General features: G+C 36.1%; 1 protein-coding gene and 1 long non-coding RNA gene across 23 annotated transcripts in view; one reads left to right on the top strand and one right to left on the bottom strand.

The window, feature by feature from the left end:
* LOC105499432 (uncharacterized) overlaps positions 1-1,624 on the top strand; it is a 28,511-nt gene extending 26,887 nt beyond the window's left edge. The window contains exon 3 of the long non-coding RNA XR_011624188.1: positions 1,544-1,624. This is a non-coding gene — a long non-coding RNA (uncharacterized lncRNA). The remainder of the gene's footprint in view (positions 1-1,543) is intronic.
* Positions 1-22,827, bottom strand: part of LOC105499433 (phosphodiesterase 4D) — a 1,582,997-nt gene that overhangs the window by 86,487 nt on the left and 1,473,683 nt on the right. The gene's annotated exons all lie outside the window — the stretch shown is intronic.

The following is a 22,827-nucleotide window of genomic DNA, read 5'->3' as shown; positions in this document are numbered from 1 at the left end:
TCAGCCTTGTGGATGTCTTTGCAGGACTATCTGTATAACATCCACCACAGTTACCAGGGAACCCACTTTTCATAAATTGCTCCAGCATCACACACCCTCTTACAGAGATTCTTCCTGTCCATTCTAATCCCTGACACATTGTCATCCTCACTCGGATTCCCCGATGCATAGAAATACTGTTAAATATACTTGGGTAGACAGGGATAGGCATGCCCAAACTCAACTCCTTTTGGGAAAAAATATTGCAACTTTCAGAAATGTGTTAGCTATCTGCACAGATTATGAAACATAAATATCAATTATCTGTTCACAGCAGTGAAAGCCTGCATTTTTTTTTTAAGATAGCAAGTATAAAATGGCTATAAGTACCATATTGAGTAGATACCTACCACTACCTATTTCAGTGAAGGGATGGTTGTGTTGCAGGGTCAGAATGATTACTCACTGGTTGACACTCCCTCCAGGACTAAAGGCAGCATCACCAGTGTCCACTCTACTTCTCCACTGCTTACTGTTAAGGAGCAAGGCAATGGCATTATCTAAGTAGGAACTACTTCAATCTTTCAAAACCTGGAATTTGCTGATCACAAGAAGAAAAACAGTATAAAAACACAGAAAGACAAGATTCTCTGACTGTCCTAATGAATGCTAGCTAGTTATAATAGCATGGATAAGACACATAACCAAACATATAAGATCTATTACTTAAGGGGAATCTCTATTTATATTAACTTCTCTACTTTCTCTAAAACCAGTATTTAGTTATCTCTTATACATTGGCATATTGTCTATATTTGGAAAATTCAAAATATTAGTGATGTGACTTTTTTCCCTCAGACATCTGAGCTATCCCTCAACTAATAGTTGACCTGTTCTTCTATAGCTCAGTATCTGAGTTAGAACTCGAAGTAAAAAGGTATAAATAAGTCATGCTATAAAATTCAAAGGCAATCAGATGTTTGAGACTATAGTTATACAGAAAAGTGTCCTTGTTCTTGGGAGGATTACATCGAGGAGTTTAGGGATGGAAGGCCATGATGTGTGCAGTTTTCTCTCAGGTGGTTCAGAGAAAAAAAAAAACAATGTGTGTGTATGTGTATGTGTGTGTATGTACACATGGAGTGATACTGCAAATGAGGTGGAATGTTTACAATGAGTGAATGCATGTGGGGTTTTTTTGCACTACCCATGAAGCTTTCCAGTGTGTCTGAAATAACTTCCAAATAAAACTTTTTTTAAAAGGCAATCAGAACAGTGGCAATGCATAATTCAATTATTTCATATTTGAGCTGTCTTTCCTGCCACCCCCACCCCCTATAACACTACATACATACATAGACTCACATAAGTGACACTTACTGTATTTTTTTGCCTATGTAATGAGTGTTGGTGAAGTATGTGAGTGGGAAATTCAGCCTTCTGCATTCAAGATCTAAGTAATTCTAAGAGACCTTTTAGATAATGATTTGACTTAAGACAACAATTTTGAGGTTATAATATGATGTCATTTCTTATAAACAGAACTGCCCTTTTGTCCTTTCAGATCTGATTGAAAATGGCCCATGGAGTACAACCACCTGGGAACATATCCTTGAGAAAGACAGTTGAGGCTTATTGCCTAAACCACAGGCTACTGAAAACTTGGCCAAAGGCGACTACTCTAGACTGGTGACTTCAAAAGTGCTGATGAATACAGTGAACCGTGAAAGATGCATGATTTGTTTTGAACATTTTACTATGATTGATGACCCAGATTTGGCAAGTTAGTTCACTCCCAGTGGAGATGAAAGTTTCACTGCCTTCTTTCTTTCAACATTCTTGTTGAGACAGATTTCACTTTTATTGGCCAATGTACTAACAAATCACTTGCATTTGCAGCATAATGAATTCATTAGCAACACTGTGGATCAATGCTGTACATAATATTCCTGAGTCAACATTAACTCTTAATTAAATTTCCATAGTATAATGCCTCTGGAAATTTTCCTTCAGGCTACTAAACTTCAAGCCAACAGTCTAAGTGTTAATCAGTAATCATGTTAGTAACTTTTTGAGATGGGTCAGGGCCAGGGCCAGAGTCAGTGATCCATCATGAATGGCAGGTTTAAAAATGAATATATGTGATCAAAAATACCCAAAAATTGACTCAAAGCATTCTATCCTTTGGGTTATTCTAACACTCAGTGTATCAGCCTTCTGAGCAAGCCAATTTTTTATTGCCTTAAAAAGTCTAAAAGAAAAGATAAAAACAGAGATAATCAGTTTTGTTTGGCAATGGCGGGGGTGTGGGAAATGAAAAAGAAGAAAGTTAAAGATGAGTGAAAATAGGATAGTCTTGGCACTTTAGTATGAAATTGAAGTACTTATTTAAACTGATGAATATTGTACAGAAATATACAAAGAGCAGTGAGGGGCCAAGAACCTAATTCCAAGGTAACTACAAGGAAAAGATTTATTGATCTGGATCGTGCCAAAATTCAAGAGTTTGACTGTTGTCATTGTTGCTGTTGTTATTAAGTTTTAAAAAATGAGAAAAAAACATAGGTTTTTCTATTGTACTTACCAGGAAAGGAAAGAGAGAAGGAGGGTGACATGGAGGGGGCAGAGGGAGAGAGAGAGACAAAGACACTGACAAAGTCTGGAAAAAGATACAAATTCAGATTTAAGATCCCAAAATATGCTACATTTCTGCCCCCTTCAAAATATTAAACTTTGCTAAAATACACTGGAATTTTTTTTATTGTTTAGTTTGTAAATCAACTAGCAGGCCAATTAGCCAAGATGACATTCTCATCCTTGGTACTCTTTCAGGTGAGCTCTGTGGGCTCCCATCAGAAAGTCCTAGCCAACCAAGCTCTCACTGGACCACTTTGTGCTCAGTAGACTGCATAGTCTCCTAAAATAAACCACACAGCCCTGATGCTGGTCCTGCCAAAGTGTGGTTTGCTGTCATGTCCTATAGGCTATCCGTTTCCCAGTGATTTATCATAATAAACCAAATGGGAATGAAATAACCAGAAATATGCCATAAATCTACTAGTGGTGAATTTTCAATATTCTGCACACCATGCTGATTTGTTAATTCAGTTGGATCTCTATTAATCCTCTCTAAAATGTCATTAAACCATCTGTTTTGACTTGTTAATCAAACCACTTTAAAAAATGTATTTAGAGTATCAGTAACCCTTTAATTAATGCATCCATAAGTAATAATCCCCTCTCCAACTTTAGATTTATTTTTAAGCTCTAGCTTTTTTTCTACCATTCCAACAAATAGCCTGACTTCCAAAAGTAAGAATCACTTCAGTTGTAGAAATGTCCAGAGGGTGCCCTACTTTCAAAACAGGAAGCAAATTGATCCAGCAGTCCCACTTCTTGGTATATAGCCAAAAGAACTGAAATTTGGATCTTGAAGAGATATTTTCACTGCAGCATATTCGTAATAGCTAAGATACAGAAGCAACCTAAATGTCCATCAACAGATGAATGGACAAAGGAAATGTGGTATATACGTACAATGAAATATTATTCAGCCCTAAAAAAGGAAGGAAATCCTATCATTTACAACAAGTTGGATGGAACTGGAGGACATCATGCTAAGTGGAATAAACCAGACACAGAAACACAAATACTGCATGTCTCACTTACATGTATAATCCAAAATAGTCAAACTGATGAAAGTATAAAGTAGAATGGTGGTTGCCAGGAGCTGGGGGAAGATGGAAATTGGTAGATGTGGTCAAGGGTTACAAAGTTTTAGTCTTGCAAAATAAGTTCTGGAGAGCTGCTATATAACATAAGTATACAATCAACAATACTATATTGTATACTTAGAAATTTGGTAAAAGGGTGGATGTTATATTAACTGTTCTTACCATGAAAGGAAAACAAAACAAAACAAAACAAAACCAAAAAGGTGGGAGGAACCTTTTGGAGGCAATAAATAAGTTTATGACATTGATTGTAATGGTGGTTTTAGGGTGTATACCTATCTCCAAACATCTTGCAGAATAAACATCTTAAATCTAAAGCTTCCTTGGGAAAGAAGATGAGAAAATAATTGTCAAGAGACTGTACATCAATAAAATAGTCAAGGAGTACAGTGAAAACTTAGGAATCCCGTTTCTTCCTTTGACTCACACTGTTTGATCATATCATTCAAGTCAGCATTTGGAAGTTATTGAGACATTTCAACATAAGATTGTCCTTATGATCTATGATTTGGGACTCTCTTATAAGAAAGTCCATTTTATACCAATTTGTTTTGTTCCTTGGTAACTAGACCTTTTTAAATTGGATCTAAGAATTAATATTCTTATCTCATAAAGAAGACCAAAAGGATCCAAGTAGATGGAGTTCAAAGGTAGTCCCCATTAAAGCATCTTTACCTTAAGCAAAGATGTCCCAATTTTTCGTGCTTGTTTTTCAGATGCTGTTCTAAAAAAATGTACCTTATTCCTTCTACTAAAAGAAAACCTATCAATTCATTGATTCACTGAACAAATACTTATTGAACATATAGTATGTACTAAACACTGGGTAAAATTCCAGATAGATATGCAAAGAGGAATAAGTAAGCCCCTGCCCTTAAGAAAACTCACAGTCTGGTCAAGCTAACAAACAATTCTAGAGCAACTGTGTGATAAGGGCTCTGACAGCACATGCAGGAATGCAGAGAGAGGCACCCTTGGTCTTGGAGGGGCTTCCCAGAGTGGGCGATTTTTGATGTGTCACAAAAGGAGGAACTATTAGAGCACGGAGAAGAGCAGGAGTGAAGTGCGGAAAGGAGTGAATAGATGGGGAGGGGACCCAGGCAAAGAGAATGACATAGGCAAAGGTGCAACATCATGGGAACACAGTACATTTGGAAGCCTGTCCACCATTTGTTACAGCAGAGAGTGCATGTGTGGGTGGAGATGAGGCTGCAGAGATGGGCTAGAGAGGATTATGAGAGATGAATGACTACCAAAGGAGGTTGGTCATGTCCTTATGTGGTAGGAGACCATGGAAAGATTTTTATTTGTAAGACATGGTTTCTTCTTCATTCTATGGCAAATAGCAGATACTATGGTCTGAATGTTTGTGTCTCTTCCCACATTCATACGAGGTGAAACCTCGTCACCAACGTGATGGTATTAGGAGGTGGGGCCTTTGGGAGATAATTAGGTCATGAGGGCACAGCCCTCATAAGGGGATTAGTGGCTTATAAAGGAGGCCCAAGAGAGCTGCCTTGCCCCTTCTACCATGTGAGGACAAAGCCAGAGGCACTATGACCCAGGAAATGAGCCCTCACCAGATACTGAGTCTACCAGTGCCTTGACCTTGGACATTCTAGTCTCCAGAACTGTGAGAAATAAATTTCTGTTGTTTATCGGCCGCCCAGCTTATGATTTTTCATTTTATTTATTTATTTATTCATTCATTCATTCATTCATTCTTTTTGAGACAGAGGTTTGCTCTGTCACTCAGGCTGGATTTCAGTGGCATGATCTCAGATCACTGCAACCTCTCCTTCCCAGGTGCAAGTGATTTTAGTGCCTCAGCCTCCTGAGTTGCTGGGATTACAGGTGCTTGTGACCACACCTGGCTGATTTTTGTATTTTTAGTAGAGATTGGGTTTCATCATGTTGCCCAGGCTCGTCTGAAACTCCTGACCTCAAGTGATCTGCCCACCTCAGCCTCCCAAAGTGCTGGCATTACAGGCATGAGCCACTGTGCCTAACTATGATATTTTGTTACAGCAGCTTGAATGGACTAAGACAGAAGAAAAAAATAGGTCTTTCTGGAGAGTGGGCTGAAAGAAAATAGCTGTAGGTTTCTAAAGAGAGAAAAAGATACATGTTTGACAGTATGTTTCAATTAGTACTTGTTTTGAAATGCAGTAAGTTATCGTATACCTTATTCCATTTCTAATCTATATGATGGCATTTAAATATTGACTAGGTTTCTGATGCAATTTTTGGAGTCTGAATGTCACTGCATGGATGAATAAACCAAACAGATTGGATTCATATGGGTTTGCCAAATGACAAATTTTTTTCCACGTAAGATTACAGGAAAAACTGATTTCACTCAACTTCCTGCCTTATTTGTATCAGAACTGAAGTCAGTGCTGTTATCCCTTTGCATGTTCTTTTGTATTTAAAATCTGATACAGAATTGTGCTGTTACAGAAGAAATAATTTAATGCATTCTGCCCTCTTATTTCTCATGAGTTTTCATTTAAAAACAAAACAAAACAAAAGGACATGGATTTTTCTTTATTTCTAGACTTTATAAACTTTTTAGTTATTAAATAAACACGTGTTAATTTAGTAGGTAAAATATTGCATATATTAAAAGATACTTAGAGACTCTTATGTTGTCAGTTTTTCATGACTCAAAATTTATGAAAACCATCTAAGACTATCAAAATGAAATTCAACTGTAGACCTTGAATTGACAAAACATGAACCACATTGACTTGAGGTCCAGGGCTTAAAACTGCCTATTTGAACTCTAGGTTAAAAAGCATGTGTAAAATGCAAAGTCTGACATCTGTACAGCTGACTATTGTGAAGTCTCAGTATCATTGTTCATAAGTAAAGCTTGCCCCTAAGACATACCATAAGCATTCCCAGAGGATACAAATTTCATTTAACATGATTGTTGATATTGGTAGTGTATTTCACGTGAACTTATGAAATCAATGTCTACACAGACAATTTAGACACTGAAACTTTTTTAAAGTATTGTTTTGTTAGGGGCTAGATCTGAATTTTTTTATTCATTTGCTCTTTTGTTCACTCATTTGTTAGTTCAGTTATTTACTCAAAAATGTATATTGAGCAATTTCTATATGGCAGACACTGACAGATGCTGGATTCAGTGATGTGCAAAGCATTCGTGGTTTCTATGCCCAAGGATCCTATCCTGTGGAGTGTAGAGTCAAACAAAGAATGTCAACAACAAATGAAATTTTAATCTTATTAAGTTATACGCAAAAATGTAACCCCTCCAAAAAAGACAATTTATTTCCCACTAAGGAATGAAGACAGCCCACTGAGGAAGATAAACATGTAAGCAAATGTAAAGCAAAATAATCAATAGGTAATGCAGTTTTTGAAAAAGAAGGGCTTTAGGCAGGAAGTCCTGGGTTTGGATTTGGGTTTCAAATCTAGCTATGTACTCTTGGGCCACATACCCAAGTCTTCTAAGCCTCAGTTTCCTCTTCTTTAAAGTTAGCCTAAAACTACCTCGCTCATCTAATGGTGTGAGAATTAGGTAAACAGCCAGGTAGCTTATCAAATTGTAATTATTATAATTGTTATTTTCTTGAGTCATGAAAGTTTTCACACTGAAAGGAACATTTCAACTTGACCTGGAAGAGTAAGTAGTTTATCAGGAAGAAAGAATTTGTTAGGGTATTCCAGAGAGAAGGAACAAAATGTGCAAATTCAAGTAGTCAGAATCAAAACGGTTTCTTAAAGGAATGACAAATAGATCAGTGCAGTTGGAGCATAATGTTATCTAAATAATCCGTTAGACCTTTTCTTTAACTGATAAAATAAAGCAAGCATTCAAAAATCAATTTAAATCCATCTTCCTCCTTACACCTCTCCATTCCCCATACCATGGAAACACAGTTCTACCTCTTTTACAATGAGTTTTCAGTGTTAAGAGACTTGGTTCATCAAGATTAGCAAACTTCGCAGCATTGAACAAAAGGGAAAAAAATCTTTACAGCAAATATGTTCCATCTGAAAGCATCTCCAGCAGGTTCAGAAGATGCAATGAAGAGACTAAAACTTGATAGAGGGATATTTCAGTGGTGCTCGTACCAGCATCCTAATATTTTGTTCTACCTTAGTAAAATCTATCCCTTATTACTCACCCTATCTGTAGACTCTTTTATGGAACAAGAAGCTTTTTTTTTTTTTTTTCATACAGTGGGGAAGCCCTCTTCTTCCCTGGGTGATTCCTGAGCAACCAGGAAAACAGCAGTCACAGTCAACACAGCTAGTACTTGCAGGAAACCTCTCTTCTATGATGCTCCAAATGACTCACAGTTCCAGATGGCCTTGTCAGCCTTTATCCACATTCCACTCTTGGCACCATTAACCTGGTCTAGTGTGGTTGCAAAAAAATAACTTTCCTTGTTATGAGGACCAGTGTTTTGAAAAATTAAAAATGTTATAAAATTAAAATGTTTATATTTGGAAATTATTTCCAAATATAAAAGGAGCCTGTCTTCATTATAGATTATTTGGAAAAAATACAGAGGGGTGCAAAGGAAAAATGGAAACAAGCCATCTTTTTCCCCCCATAATTCTACCACTCAGAGGTAACTACTGTGAACATTTTGATGTATTTATTTCGAGTATTTTTAGAAAGTAGATCACTATAAGCGATTTCTGAAGCAGAATTACCAAGTCAGAAGGATAAACATTTTTATGTCTCTTAATGTGTATTGCCAGATAGCTTTTAAGAAATATTACAGCAATTTCTACTTTTAGAAGTACTGCTTGAGAGTGATGTTACATGGTATTCTCACTAACACGTATACAATGTTATAAATATGTCAAAAAATAAAACTTTGCAACTATGCTATCTCCTTGTTTCAATTTGAACTTATTACAAGAGTGATCAATTTTTAAATTTAAATGTTATTTTTAGCAAAGTTACAGATGCAAATAGTTTAGAGAACTGAGTAGTACCACAAGGATTAAAAAAATAAATCTCCTGCACTGCATCGCCCACCCACAATACATACATATATCTTCCACTCCCCAGCGGGTACCCATTTTCAAATATTTCAGCTGATTCATTTGCTATACTCTACTCTATCTCTAAATGATATAACTTTATGGTTACTTCTTTTTGTTTTTGAGATGGAGTCTCATTCTGTCGCCCAGGCTGGAGTGCAGTGGCACGAACTCGGCTCACTGCAACCTCTGCCTCCTGGCTTCAAGCGATTCTCCTCCCTCAGCCTCCTAAGTAGCTGGGACTACAGGTGTGTGCCACCATGCCCAGCTAATTTTTTTTTTTTGTATTTTTTTTAGTAGAGACCAGGTTTTACCATATTGACCAGGCTAGTCTCAAACTCCTGACCTCATGATCCGCTTGTCTCAGCCTCCCAAAGTGCTAGGATTACAGACGTGAGCCACCACGCTTGGCCTATGGTTACTTCTTAATAGTTCATTTTTTGGGCATTGCTTATTGATACTTCATAGTGGAAGATAAGGATTTACCTTTGCAACACTTCACACTTCTCATCCCCATCCTTCTAATATATTATAATTTTACTTAGATTGATAGTCATTGTGTTTCCATGAGCAGAACCAAAGAAAAACTATAAGCGGCTAAACTATGAAACATACTCTGATTACCTTTTTTTTCCTTGTTGAAAATCCTTGTCTTTTGTTAGTTTCTTTGTTCCCTTAGGTGTCCACATATATTTATCGCTAATTCAATCCAGACTTTCCACATATTGCAAAAATCTAAGTATGGCTCAAACACATCAAGAATTTTATTAAATTCATCTACTTGAAGGAATCTCACCCGGAGGCCTCTTTGATCTGGATTGGTTGTTCTCTATGTCTCTTGCTCAGCTGTCACTTTGGGATGTTCTTTCATTACTATCCCAAGGGTAATGCTTTTAGAGTTTATTCCCTTGTTTTTGTGAGCATGTTTTCCAGTAGCTTCCTGAGTCAGTAGGCATCAGAGATACACTTTTTAAAGGCTCGCACCTCTGAAATAATCTTTATTCCATGCTCCCTCTTGATCAATAGTTTGGCTGACTATAGAATTCTTGATTGAGAATCATTTTCCTTCAGAATTTAAAAGGTACCACTTCATTCTTTTCTAGGTTTCAAAATGAATCTTAAGAAGTCTGATGCCCTTTTGATTTTTGATCCTTCTATATGATATGATAATGATCCTTAGAACAAGTCACAAGTCTCTTTTTTAATACTTTATATTATGGTAAATGCTCCAATTAATGAGTTCTGGAAATTTTTCTTCAATTTTGTCCTCCTGCAGTTTTCTGTTTTTTTCTAGAATTTCTGATTTTAGATGTTAGATTTCCTGAACTGGTCCTCTGATTTCCCACTTTTTCTTCTGTATTTTCTACCTTTTTGTATTTTTGCTCTACTTCCATAGAGATGTCCTCAATTTACCTTTCAACCCTTCTATTAAGTTTTTAACTTATTCTATCATATTTTTACTTTCCAAGAGCTCATTTCCTATTCTCTGAGTGTTTTTTTTTCATAGCATCTGCTTTTGTTTCATGGAAGCAATGTTAACAATATTTTTGAATACAGTATCAAGTGTATCTGTTCTCTCTCTGATGATACTTTATAAGTTATCTTCTTCCTGCAAATCTGTACTTTTTTTTTTTCTTTTTGAGATAGAGTCTCACTCTGTCACCCAGGCTGGAGTGCAGTGGGACCATGTTGGCTCACTGCAACCTCCATCTCCTGGGTTCAAGCAATTCTCCTGCTTCAGCCTCCTGAGTAGCTGGGATTACAGGTGCCCACTACCATGCCTGGCTAATTTTTTTACATTTTTAGTAGAGATGGGGTTTCACCATGTTGGCCAAGCTGGTCTTGAACTCCTGACCTCAAGTGATCTACTCGCCTCGGCCTCCCAAAGTGCTGGGGTTACAGGCATGAGCCACCGCAGCCGGCCATCATCTGTACTTCTTTAAAGTTGGTCTTTTTCCATTTGTTTTGGTTTCTATCCTTCGTTTGCTTTTTCTAAGTATTTGATAAATCTTATCTGTCTACTCATATTTAAGGCTAGAGTACTAAAAATCAGACTTGAAGCTCTGTTTGCATGGGTAAGATTTGTCATCTACATCCACTTTTTGATGATCCAACTGAACAGTTTCATTCAGAAATGCCTCGCATCATTATCTTTGGGTCTTTTCTCTTGGGTTGGTGAATTCCAGAGGCTATGTCAATCTCTTGTCCAGAAGGCTTAAGCATAGTTGGAGGCTGACTGGGAGAAGATGGTTGGGACTTTCAACCTTCAGAATTCATTCACCAAATATTTGAGCATCTATATTTGGCAGCCTCTATTCTAGCCACTGGAGACATAGTGGTAAACAGAATTTAAAAAGCCTTGTGTTATCATGAACCCAAACATATAAGTGTTTATTTAATCCCTCTGTTTTCAGAATGGCACTCAATCTTCAACCTACCTAGGTTCCCCTTGTCTAGGGACTGTTTTACATTCATCAGAGAATGAATGTCCAGTATTTTGCTGGGATATAGAAGGGAAAGCCACATAGCTCCACAGAGCTTAAGATGAGACCTGCAGGTCTAACTGTTTCTTAAATAGTGTTAGTCTTTACCCCATTTTTCTCAGGTGCTGGATATGGCTGCTTTCTGAGTCTTTTGGTTGTTCTTCACTATTAATGGGATTACTCTTTGACTTTCCCTAATGCTAGCACAGGATTCTGCTGTAACTGTCTACTACAGCAGTTACCCCTTGTATACTTGTTTTTCAGCTTCCAAAAATTTTGTTGCTGTTATCTCCTTTCCCACTTTCTTTGTCCTTGTCATTTATGCCTATAAATGTCCACTGATGGTTTTCTGAAGGCAGAGGAGTTAAATGAATGTGTTAATTACTGTAGATGTAATCAGAGGTCTTAATGTTGTTTTTTGGTTTTCTGTTTTACTATTCTAACTTGGCATTTATAGATCTTCCTTGTGAGTAGTCTGAATTTGTCTTTAATGATTTAACATTGAAACAGTATTTTCCTTACTTATTTGCATAAGCTCTTTCTTTGTTACTGTATTAGCCATTGACCTGCAATATCTTTTAGGATTACTGATTCTGAAGCCTGCTGACTGAGTCACCTGTGGTTCCTGTCATTTAGAATGTACACGGGTCATGAGTTGCTTAGATGGAACAGATGTAATGAAACTTGCTCTAAATATTTCACCAAAATATGTATATTTAAATAATGTAAAGAAAAATCTTCAATCACTAGGCTTTGAACTTGAACAGAAAGATATTGGCTTTTAACTATACTAATTCAACAAACTTTAGTGAACAGTCGATATGTACGAAGCATCATATCTCTGAGAACACAAATACCAAGGGACTGAGTCCCTTCCTTACAGGATTCTCAGGAGTAAATAGGTCAATACATACTTATAAAATTATGAGGACTGATCTATAGCAGAAGCACAAAGCTGAGAACAACTCACCTGACCTGCTAAGTCGGGGAATTCAGGAAGGGTTCAGATCTAAAGAGCTGACATTTGAGGTAGGTCTTGATATATGAGCACAATGATGGTTTTACCAGACTGCAAAGGTGACAAAGTGCATCCCAGGCTGATAAAAGAGGATGTGCAAAATATGGCAGGTATAAAAAATGTGTATTTAAGGAAGAATGAGAAGTTTCTGGAAGCTTCTGAAGATATAGAAAATAAAGCAAGAGGCAGGTGGTTGGAGATGAGGAGGAGATGGTAGGCTTGATTCAAATTATGGAAATGTGTTTATAATGCACCAAGTTTTGAAGACGCTGTTGTTACCTACCCAGCAGCCACTAGATTTTGTTCAGGTGTCAGGTGGTTGGTGCTTCAAGGGAGATCAGGTCCCTCCCAGTACCAGGATGAACCATGATTACTTCCCAGCCAATTTCATAGCATTTCTCTTGCCAATGAATGGCTTAGATATAAGCATATGATGAATTTGTTTATAATACAGGTCTGAGAAAGAAATCTGTTAAGGAACTTCTGCAAAAGTTTTTATCTTTCTTTAAAAGTAACAAAAGAAAAGGAAGATGTATAAATACCCATAGAGCTGCTGTAGTCATCTTGAGATCATAAGAGGATAAAACTGAGATCAAAAACTACAGTGCTGAGGATGGGTGACTAGAAAGAAGGAAAGAATCTGGATTCTTGATGCATGTTTGAACTACTAGAATCATTCTATCACTATCTTCCTATTATATAATTCAATAAATCTCTTATTAGTTAAGCAATTTTAAATGAAACCTTCTGATATACGCAGCCTAAACAAATGTACTGAATCAAGCTCCCAGCAAATTCTGTCACACATAATTCAAGGAATGTTCGTTAATAACTTCATACTATTATATGAGGAATAAATGATTAGTCCAGAAAGACTTTCTGTTTTGAAAAATTCTGGAAAGATGATGATAATACAGTATGTAGATTTATTACCATGGCTAATATACATCTACATATAACATGAATTACCTTGGAGTAGCAACAAAAGGGCAGTAACTTGTGCAGAGCCCTAGAATAGAAAGGTTGAAAACATGAAATGGAGGAAAAAGTGAGTTATGAGATTCAGTAATACGAAAGTATAAAAAAATAAAAGAACTCAAAAGCCATAGAAGGTTGAAACTGAAAAGAACTTTAGAAAGTCTAGGCTAGGCATGGTGGCTCACGCCTGTAATCCTAGCACTTTGGGAGGCCGAGGTGGGCGGATTGCTTGAGGCCAGGGGTTTGAGACCAGCCTGGCCAACATGGCGAAACTTCGTCTCTACTAAAATACAAAAACATAGCCAGGTGTGGTAGTGCATGCCTGTAATCCCAGCTACTTGGGAGGCTGAGGTGGGAGGATCGCTTCAACCCAGGGAGGCAGAGGTTGTAGTGAGCCAAGATCATACCACTGTATTCCAGCCTGGGTGACAGAGTGAGACACTGTCTCAAAAAATAAAAAGAGAGTATAGCCTAAACCCCTTAATTATACAGATTGAAAACCAGTCCTGGAGAAATTGGAAGTCCTCAAAGAGTTTACTATTAATGGTGGAACCAGGACTTACACACAATGTTCTGACTTCTTTCAGAGCACTTTTTATTATATCACATAGTTCCTTACTTCTCACTATTAATAGAGATTATTTTACTAAGAGTAAGTATAATAAGAACTGATCAGAAGACCTGAGAGACATAATGGAGTTTCAATTCTAATTTGCTAATGGCTCCTTGAAGTGCTTTGTTGAGAAGGAGTCGGAGGCTTACAAAACACACACACACACACACAATTTCTTAATTATGTCTACCGTGGGCATGGGATGGTAGGAATGGCATGTAACTAATTTCCATGGATGGAAATCACCTAATGGGAAATAGAGACAAAGAAAAAGAAAATAAATTGTGTGTAATTTTTCAGCTCATTTTGACTTAGATTACATTATGAAATTTATTCTGTTGAAAAACTCATTTGATTTTGAATTAGATTATATGGAACTTCTCCTTTGCCAATTTTAATTTCTTGTCTGTTTTAGATTGCTTTTTTGAACAGTAGATATCCTACCAATTGGAGATTCTGCAAAATTACTACTTACTCATCTTGGTTCCTTTTAAGTAGAAGTTTCTTTTAAATACTTCAAATCACTGGTATGCACATTTGTTGCAAAAAAAACATTCTGGAAAATGTTGCTTATTTTATTATCCAAGAAAATAGGTATTTATTAATATACTGCATGTCTTTTAAATAAAAAAAATTACAGATTTTCTTCCAATATCCACTTATTTGGAATTTTGTACATATGAAGAAATGACTTCTTATAATATGGAATTACTTCAAAATCTATTATTCTTATAAATATAGAGCATACAAGAAATTCTCACCATTTTCTAAGATTTACATTAAAGAGATATAAGTATTGTCTTTTAGAATACTATTTTCATTTTTCTAAATATTCCTTACAACTTACTTATTAATTTTACCCTTTGTTATAAATATCCGTATTTTTAAAAGACTCATTCTATCGTTTCCTATGCAATTTAACCTAACATATTTTCTGTAAATGAGGTTATTTAGTTATCCATTTCTCGAACTCCTGATGCTTGGCAGTCCTCAAAACCACTGCAGATCTTTCTAGAGAGCAGTTTTTAAGAACAGTGCTTTACTTTGCAACTCTTGATCAACCTGCTGAGAATTCTTTGAATAAACCAGAAGGCAGGCTAAAGAGACAAAAGAATACTATAGTTTCCTTAAAGTTAATCAGACAGAATCCCTTGGCCCACTTTGGCAATCAACAATGTGAACTAAAATGGCCATTCTCACATCAGTAATTTACATTTTACACAGTGTGTACTTTACAATGATACTTACAAAGAAGAAAAACAACAGGTTTTTAGATGTAAGAGGAGCTCCTTGGCAGATAAAAGAAAAACTTACTCCCGTTAGTACAACACTGGAGTTTAAATCTAGAGAACAAGTACTTCAGAAACCTAGTAGAAAAAGTCCCTGATTTGTACTTTGTACGAACAATTAGGTTTGAGAATATTGCTATATAATCACAGAAAATACTGGCTATTATACTATGTGAAGTCTTCAGTGACAAAGAGAGAAACAGAAATAATAGTTAATGCCATGACAATGAAAATGTGGAATGTGAGGAACGCCCAGTGACCATAAATATCTACCTTTATGAGCCTGACAATCTATATACGGTTCATGCAATTAACAAGTGTGATAAATATGATTATTACTCTCAAGTTGAAATCAATGTTCTTGGCTAAGAGCAAAGAATTGTTATTGAGCAGATGGGATTACTTTTCTTTGCAAATTTATGTTCATAAAACTCAATCAATGCCCTGCCTTAAAAATGTCAAATAACTCAGATTTCAGGATAATACATACAAACTAATCTCTTCTGCTTGTCTCTACCTGATCACTCCCTACTTCGAAAGCTCCAACAACATAGTATGATTGACACAAATAAAAGCAAAACTATTTTTCTCACTGCTGCATGGTCTTATCAACAATCCAGTATTTCAATAGCTTATAAAAGATACCACAATTCAAAGCAGTAATGTGCCCCAAGCTACCAATCCACAACATATATATTGATATCTATATAGATATAACTTGTTACCTACTAAAGAAGTTTATTTTCAGTGTGGTGTTAGCCAGAATTTTAAATAGTTAAAACCCTGGGTTCAAATCCTAACTCTGCCACTTACATGCTATATGACAGTTGGCCAAGTTACTTAACCTCTCTCTGGTCTCAGGTTTCTTAACTGTAATAGCTTTTACAGTGCTCTTCTGAATAGTAAAAAGGCATTATACTCTTAGCATAATGTCAACATAGAGTAAATATTTAACAACAAAATAACAAATATTAGGTGTGTTATTGGAGAATTGGGGTTTTAAATAAAGGAGTTGCCCCTAAGGTACATTCAATTTAATTACGATACTTAAAACTTCAATTTTTCACAATATTTTTCTAGGAAAATATTTCATTCTTATTTCTTCATAATTCATTTTGAATTGTAAAAGAGATTTGCAAGCGGCTGAAGCAGTTACACTATACTGTATATCCGCAGGATGGGCAACTGATTTTTTTTCTTTTTCTTCTCTTTTTTTTCTTTTTTGAGACAGAGTCTCACTCTGTTGCCCAGGCTGGAGTGCAGTGGCATGATCTCGCTGCAACGTCTGCCCCCCAGGTTCAAGGGATTCTCTGCATCAGTTCCCTGAGTAGCTGGGACTACAGGTACATGCCACCACACCTGGCTAATTTTTGTATTGATTTTCAAGATTTGTCAAGAGCTCCTAATATTTTCTTTTCTCAAACACATCTTAGGACTACCATGCTTATCTGTCAGTCAGCTACTCTGGAGGTCTGCTGCAAGGATACACACCTTCCATTCCCACCCATCAGTACTTGTCTCCTTTCTCCCAGACTCCAAGCCAGCAGCCTTCCAGCTATAGATAAAAGGAGCTGGTCTTTCTTGCATAAGAACAACAAAGACAAAAACCATTTTGGTAGTGTATACTGCAGATTTTAACCAAAACTTCTCTGAAGACTTCTGATTTCCTAAAAAACCTGTACGCCCCAGTGCAGTTGCTCCTTCCTAAGTGAGCAACTGCACATCTGGTCAAATTTGGTGAATATCCTGTGCTCCAGAAACAACTGATTCCATCCCCTTTAATCTCTTCTTCTCTTATATTCATCTCTCTGCTTGTTGTTTCTCTCCATGTATACAACTAGTTCATTGATTTAAAAACCAATGTAATACACAAGCAAGTATGCACGACAATGTTTAGTGTAGTACTGTTTGCAATATTTAAAAAGTCCATCAGTAAGAAAATAAAGGATAAACTTGACATTCATACTGTGCTGCAATTTAAGAAAATTGGTATAGATTTATACATACTAAAATAAAATAATCTCCAAAACACAGTAAGTGCAAAGATCAATCATAGAATAACATCTGTAGTCTATCACTTTTGATTTTTAAAATTACCCCTAATTCTAAATGTTCATATATATAAATATTCAGTTAAAAATTCTGAAAAGATATTGCTATGGTTTGAATGTTTGTCCCATCCAAAACTCAGGCTGAAGTTTAATTGCCATGGTAACAGTATTAAGAGGTAGGACTCTTTTTTTTTTTTTTTTTTGATGACGGGGTCTCACTTCAACACCCAGGTTAGAGAGCAGTGGCATGATCATAGCTCACTGTGGCCCTCAGCTTCCCAAGCTCAGGTGATCCTCCCACCTCAGCTTCCAGAGTAGCTGAAACTACAGGCACATGCCACCACGCCCAGCTATTTTGTTGTATTTTTTTGTATAGATAGGGTTTCTTCATGTTGCTCAGGCAGGTTAGTCTCGAACTCCTTAGCTCAAGTGATCCACCCACCTCGGCCTCCCAAGGTGCTGAGGTTACAGGTGTGAGCCACCACATCAAACAAGAGTTGGGACTTCTAAGCAGTCATGTGAGCTTTGCCCTGATGGAAGGGTTAATCCTATTATCACTGGAGCAGGTTTGTTATAAAAGAGTGAGAAGTTCAGTCCCCTTTCCTCTCTCTCTCCCAATCTCTCTCTCTCTCCCTTTTGCTTTCTGCCATGTGGTGATGCAACAAAAGGACCCTTGACAGATGCCAGCACCTTGACTTTAGATTTCCCAGCCTCTAGAACTGTGAGCCAATAAATTTCAGTTCATGATAAATTACCTAGTCTCAAGTATTCTGTTAGAGCAGCACAAAATGGATTAAGGCAGATATACAACAAATTGTATCCTTCACTAAGTGGATACTTTCAAGAAAGACAGCAAGATTAAGAAGCATGAAAAAGGACTTTCTAATATCCTGAATTTTAAAAATATTTTATGACATGAATATATTTATCTATTACCTATGTAATAAAACTAGACATTAAGAGAAAAATCTCATGGTAGAAATCTTAGGAAATATAGACAAATTAGAGAAAGTTAAGAAAAAGCATGTATAATTTCACAAACCAATGGTAACCACTGTAAAAAATTGTTATTTCATTCTAATACATTTCTACATATATATGCACACAGTATATTTTTGAAAACATAACTGAGTCTTTTCTAGTTGACCTCTTACTCTAAAAAATTTGAAATAGCCAAAAAAAATTTTGGATTCCTATAAAGAGATAGCACTAGAGCTGGAAGCGATGGCTCATGCTTGTAATCCCTACAATTTGCATGACTGAGGCCAGAGAATTGCTTGAGGCCAGGAGTTTGACACCAGCCTGGGCAACATAGCAGGACCCATCTCTACAAAATAAATTAAATAATGATAATAATAATAATAATAATAATAAGCTGGGCATAATGGTGTGTGCCTGTTGTCCTTGCTACCCAGAGGCTGAGGCAAGAGGATTGGTTGAGCCCTGGAAGTTCAAGGCTGCAGTAAGCTATGATTGCACTACACTCTACCTGGTGTCAAGGAGAGGAGAGGAGATGAGAGGGAAGGGGAGGGGAAGGGAAGGGAGACGAGAGGGGAGGAGGAAGGGGAACGGGAAGGAGAAAGGGAAGGGGGAGGGGAAGAAGCAAGGGAACGGGAAGAGGCAAGGGAAGGGGAAAGGGAAGGGGAAGGGGAAAGGGCACTAGGACCTATGAGCCAACATAGGCTATGGCTTCCACTAGTACAGCTTAAAACTCAGCTGAAGACATGATACATAGAAAAGGGTTGCTGTATCAATCCCAGTCTGTGGTCAGTGAAAGTGAAGATTGCCTCAGAGCCTGCATTGTCTCAAGCTACTGACCTAATTGCTAATGCTTTACTCTGGTTTATTTCCTGCATGACCTCAGAATATATCAGTGTAAATTCCATAGTAAGATAGTACTTGCACATTTTGGAGTGTAGATTTTGCTTTGAAACACAAACAAGTGAGATGAACATGACCCTGGCACTCGGTAGCCCTCAGTTTCCTCAACGCTAAATTGATCTCTACTGTTCCTTCTAGTGTAAACAGTCCCACAAAGAACCATGCTGAATGGATGACCACATAATGGCCTGCTCTGGGAGTTCTTAAATCAATCCTTAAAACTGGCTGCAAAATGACTTCACTCCTTTATCAGTGTGCAACTTGTCTCTATTCTCCAGAATGCTCACCAGATGGTGAAGAAGTATCTCTCTACCAACCAACATCGTCATATTGCTTCTTGTCACTCACTACTCAAAACTTGTAAAAAACCTGTGGGAGCAAGTATCAGCTGAAAAGGGTGGCTTTCTCCTTAGGCAAAAGCTACAGGGCAAAACAGGGGCCCCAAACTTCTATCATGTCAAAGACATGAAACAGATGATCCCTAGTTTTGATCTTCTTTGAAGTTTATTAAAAACAAGCTTGAATCTGTACCAATCCTGACAGGTGTGAATGTCAGACTCACAAATGAGAAATACTAAGCTTTCCTAATGTTCTATTTAATCTTATAGACCATGCAACGTGTTATAATTAAAGATCTGAACCATTAATATGCAGGAGACAGCACATAGTCTTACTCCAAATATGACTAACTAAGTAAAATCTCCAAAATATAATCATGGCTTGTTGATCAGCCATTGTGAAGGAGAATTTTAAAAAGGTCTTCATTGACATCCCAAGTTTATGTTTTAGATACTTTTAATCAAACACGAATAGATTAATTTCAAGTAAAAATTAATAGTCAAATTATTATCATGATTGGCAATGTATTTGACCAGAACAATGAAGAAAGAGCATAGAGTCCTGCTATCTCCAAGTATGAATTTACACTTTTAAATGATGTCAAGTCATCCATAGTATGAAAACTCATTTATTTTTATTTGAAAAATTTAAAACCATCAAAATGGATAGTGTAGAAGTCAAATATTATATAAGCAATATTTTATGAGAACGACAAAACTATTAAGAGCAGTGACTAGAATTCAGTTACTGCTGTTCCTTATTTCAGAACAGAAAGTGAAATGTTTTCTGATATTTAAGAAGTAATAACTTCCTGTTGCTCAGTTATGCTGTCTATAATTATATATAAGTAACAGAAAAATAGGTCTGGTTTTGGCTGTAATGTGTATATTCAATTCAATATTAATTTGGACTTTAAATCATTTTATTATCAAATATTTTGAATCTCATGACCAAGAATAAGGTTAAAAAAAAAAAGTGGGTTTCTTACCTGACCTATCTCTTAAGTTCAAACTTTCTGTAGGTATTTTTCTCTACCTTTGTCCATATGGTTATACGATTGTCACTAGATGCTTGAATTACTAAATGGTTTTGTATATCTTTTCCTCAGATTTATATTTATCCTATTATTGGCTTAGTCTCTCAAAGTATTGCTTTTATGATATTGCTATAATGGTCCCCTACAGTGTAAAGTTGAGCCCACAACATTTATCCTGACACTTAACAATGTCCTTAATGTAGATATGGTTTGGCCATGCCCTAACCAAAATCTCATCTTGAATTGTAATCCCCATAATCCTGACGTGTTAGGGGAGGGACTGGGTGGAGATAAGTGAATCATAGGGCAGTTTCCCCCATGCTATTCTCATGATAATGAGTGAGTTTCACAAGATCTGATGGTTATATAAGCTTTTGGAATCTTTTCTGCTGGTGCTCATTCTCTCTCCTGCTGCCCTGTAAAGAGGTACAGTCTGCCATGATTGTAAGTTTCCTGAGGTCTCCCCAGCCATGCAGAACTGTGAGTCAACTAAACCTCTTTTCTTTATAAATTACCCAGTCTAGAGTATTTCTTCGTAGTAGCACGAGAACCTGATACAGTAGTATATCACACTTATTAAAGAGTTGATAGTAAAACAGCACTCTTAGTACAATAAGAATAGAATAGTTCTTTATCATGGTAATGAATAGCTTTCCTTCGACTTCTATAATTAACAATAAAATCAGAAACAAAAAGAAGCTGTCTCCACTATTATTGAATGTTGCTCAGAAAATTCTAACCTAAGCAACCAAACAAGAAAACCAAATATGCTGTACAAATGTTTTTAAGAAATAATGAAATGATTACATTTTAAGATAAAAATTCTGTAACTCAAAATTCAGGAGACTCAACTGAAAGGAATAAAAAAGGTAGACCACTATGATTTATAAGAAAGGTCAAACATTATAAAATATATATCCACAATAGTTTTTTTTCTATATACCAATTAGAAAATGGATAAATGATCCTATTCATAATTGTAATAAAACATATCAAGTATGTAGAAATAAACAATAAAAAATGTAAAACTCTTGTATAAATACTATTGCAAAACATCGCTAAAGGACATTTTTAAAAACTTGAAGAATATATCTAGTTTCCTGCATGGGAAGAGTCAATATTATAAAGATATCAAGTCTTAGATTAATCTATAAGTTAAATGCAATTACTTTTGCCCTAAAATGTTAAAAGGCTCTTAATTATGCAATTCGAAATGTGATGTCTACTTTCTTCTTGAAAGCATTTTTTCTGGAACCTTCTGATGACTCTAATTTAGGCTGCCTGCTTTCTAGGCCTAATACATTGTTGTTATACTGGGATTTATTTTCATAAGCATCTGGGTTGGTTTCAGGGCTCTTTGTATCCTAGGTTTTCCGTATAGGACTCCCGTTGCTTTGTTTTGCTTGAATATATCTTCTAGTAATACTTCTTTTTAATTAGCAAGAATATGTAGGAGGTAAACTTGAGTCCTTCCCTGTTTAAATACATCTTTAGTTTGTTTTAACACTTGATAGTTAACTATCAATTTTGGGTTCTAGTTCTTCTTCCTGAGAACTTTGAAACATTGCCTAGTCTGCACCCACTTCTAGTCTTGCTGATGAGTAATTTGATACCTTTGAAAGATCCTTTTTTTTAAATTCTCTGGAAGTATCAGTTTCTTATCCTTAGAATTCCAAAATTTTCATCAGCATGTGTATACCTATCTAGATATGTATCCTTTTTTCCTTGTTTGGTGTTGGATGAAACTTTTCAATCTGAGGACTTGAATTACTCTTCAGGTCAAGGATTTTTTTTTTTCTATTATTTTCCCACATCCTTTCCCATTCCTCCATTTCTACCACACTCTTCACATCTTTTTTACTTTTCCATCATATTTTATATCCTTGACGTTTTGCTCTATATTCTAAGACATTTGCTTAATTCAATATTCGAGCATGAATATTACTTGAATTGCATTTTATCCAATCTTTCTATATATTTTTTTTCAGTATTCTGCTCCTATTTATGGAAAACAGATCATACTTAATGGTTATATTCTACCCCTGAATATCTCTGAAAATTTAATATTGAAAAATTTTTCCCATACTTTTCATTGTCTGTTTCTTCTGGAAAGCAGAAGACAAATTGTCTTAGGAAAATAAATTTGTCCTGTTTATTTATTAGTTTCTTTTTGTTTAGTCAATTGTTTTTCTTTTTCAAATGTCTGATGATCCTTTCTTGACTGGGAATATTTGTAATTTGAGAACTAGGAGTTTCTTAAGTAGTTGGCAGGGATATATCATAAGTAGCTCTGTAGTACTTGTAAACTGCTTATAAGCAACTTAATGCAATTTCAATCAAAATCTTAATGGGTTTTTTGGGGGGGAATTGACAGGTAGACTATTTGTATAATTTA

The sequence above is a fragment of the Macaca nemestrina genome, chromosome 6, assembly GCF_043159975.1.
Source record: "Macaca nemestrina isolate mMacNem1 chromosome 6, mMacNem.hap1, whole genome shotgun sequence".
NCBI lineage: Eukaryota > Metazoa > Chordata > Mammalia > Primates > Cercopithecidae > Macaca > Macaca nemestrina.
Note: the sequence above shows the minus strand (reverse complement) of the source record. Positions and strands in the feature narration are given on the sequence as shown.